This window comes from Theropithecus gelada, chromosome 12 (assembly GCF_003255815.1).
Source record: "Theropithecus gelada isolate Dixy chromosome 12, Tgel_1.0, whole genome shotgun sequence".
NCBI lineage: Eukaryota > Metazoa > Chordata > Mammalia > Primates > Cercopithecidae > Theropithecus > Theropithecus gelada.
The window spans coordinates 64,450,358-64,453,025 of record NC_037680.1 but is presented as its reverse complement, the minus strand read 5'-3'; the positions used below and the strand labels follow the sequence as shown (position 1 = coordinate 64,453,025).

Here is a 2,668-nt window from a genome sequence, read left to right as displayed (position 1 = left end):
GATCTATGTAGAAAAGGCAAGACCCTTCAAAGCATCTATACTTGTTAAGGATCAAAGAGAATACTTCTAAATGAAAAGGTAGAGAGATAAAATGAAAGTTATCAGTAGAACTCTGTCCTAGTCTTTTAGTATCCGAGAATCACTATTCTTTTTATGATAATTTCTAACGATTGGGGATCTTCAAAAACAAAAGTACCTATCTTTTGAAGTCAGGTCTTGAGATGACAGGCCAAAGTGCTGTGTAAGGAACTACTGCTTTGGGGAAATTTGAATCCAACTGACTGGGAATTATAATCTTTAGGACAGAATGTAGAATTGCAGTCACACAAAGACCAGAAAAGAGAAAAACTTTAGCCCAAAACAGACAAAGGATAAAGGCGAGAAAGCATTCTCACCATAAAGGTTAGATGGAAAAAAAATTTGACAAAACCGAGTGAAGGGCCGTGTGTGGTAGCTCACACCTGTAATCCCAGGACTTTGGGAGGCTGGGGAGGATCACGAGGTCAGGAATTCAAGACCAGCCTGGCCAATATGGTGAAATCCTGTCTCTACTAAAAATACAAAACAGTTAGCTGAGTGTGGTGGCACATGCCTGTAGCCCCAGCTACTCAGCAGGCTGAGGCAGAAGAATCACTTGAACCCGGGAGGTGGAGGTTGCAGTGAGCTGAGATAGCTCCACTGCACTCCAGCCTGGGCCACAGAGCTAGACTCTGTCTCAAAAACAAAAACAAAAAACATTAAAATATGGAGCAGTGATTTCTGTAATACAAGGGTTGCCCCCAGAAAATTTGTTTCAGGAGATCTTTCCCACCATCCATCTATACTAAATGATTGGCATCATGAAATTTTGTCCTTCACTAAACCTCAGACATGAATTCCTAAAGAATTGGATTATGTGCCCAATCACAGTGGTTATCCTGGATACTCAAACAGAAAAAGAAGCAGATTAGAGACTTGTCAACTCAACACTTCAGCAAAGAGTAAAGAAGAAGATGAAGAAAAGAAAAGAAAATATTGGTTTTTCCAACTATATCCAGGAGAAAGCTGTGCTTTCAACTCTGTGCATAGAAAAATTCCATCCTATCACTTCTTGGCCTTTTGGCTAAGATCAAGTGTAGGAAGATTGCATCCAAGAGATATTCAGAGTTGGTACAGGGACTGCCCTGGACAGCAGGGCAGCTAATACCCCCATATCATAAGCTCCTCTTATTCCACACAGCCCCATACTCCACAGCCACAGATTTTTGTGGGTTGAAAAGCCCAAGGCAAGACTTCTAAAATTAAGATTGGTTTTCCCCCACAAGGCAAGAAGAATTCTTATTTGGCCTGAGAAAATACACTTTCTGACACCTCTACAAGCAATATAAACACAGATGAGAGTCACCAGATATTTGTGTTAAATTCAGACCTCAAAATATAGGCAACAAAATTAACAAAACTAAATCATTAGAAAACAGTTCATTAGGGATAAACTAATTTAATATAATAACTACAGTTGTAAAGATAAGAAAGAATAATGTATTTTGAAAAATATACAATTTTAAAACCTCAATATTCTTAATATATGTGAAAACATATGTTATTATGTATATATACCTATGCTGAAAACAGAATAGACACAACTGAAGATAGTAAGCTAGAAGACTGAGAAAGAAAAATTTCCCAGAAACCACAGAAATAAATGAATTTAAAAAGTGTATGTAGGATTATGTGTGTGTGCATGTGTGTGTGTATATATATTTACATAGAGATATATAATATGTATAAATTATATATAATGTATATGTGTGTATATAAAAATATGAATATATGCTATATATTTTATTTAATATTTAATTTAAATATATAAAATATGTAAATATAAATATATACACACACACGCACACACACATACATACACTCTCTTTATATGTATGACAACATGTATATATGCATACACAGCCTGGAACCCCTGCAAGGTGGCTACTGTTATTCTGGATGTTATTTTCCTTTCTCAGTCTTCTAGTTTACTACATTCAACTGTGTCTACTCTGTTTTCAACACAGTTACACATATATAATATATGTTTTCACATATATTAAGGCTATTGAGTGTGTTTTTTAATGTGATTATTTTCCAAAATATATCATTCTTTCTTATCTTTATAACTATAATTATCCAGAATAATAATAGCCTTCTTGCAGGGGTTCCAGTCTCCAACCAAAACAGAGACAAGTAAGTGGAATAAATAATCAAATAATCAAATGAATGATTCTAAAGTTTGAAATGAACAGCTGAGACCTGAACAAAGTGAATAAAAACAGATTCAAACTCAGGTATATGTTAGTGACATTTAAGAATTGAATAGGTAAGATAGAATTGTTAATATTTTCAAAGAACAATGTATGTCACATTCCAAAAAAAAAACAAATCAAAGAGACATCAAACTTCAGCTTGAGCAGAAAAATATTTAAAGGCAATCAAGCAAAGCCTCCAAAGTGCTGAGGGAAAAGTGATGTTAAATTGAGAATTTTGTAGCTAATCAAATGAGCATTCAGTTATGAGGACAAAATAAAATTTATTTTGGATATGCAAGAGCTCAATCTATTAGGGATAAATTCTTTCTGAAAAAAATATAGCTTGCTCTACCAAAGTTAATATAATATAAACTAAATATGAGAAAAAAAGG

The 2,668-nt window shown here is 34.2% G+C and overlaps 1 pseudogene; it reads left to right on the top strand.

Moving 5' to 3' along the window:
• The first annotated feature begins 1,082 nt into the window (after positions 1–1,082).
• On the top strand, positions 1,083–1,215 carry LOC112636859 (annotated as a pseudogene).
• The last annotated feature ends 1,453 nt before the right edge of the window (positions 1,216–2,668 follow it).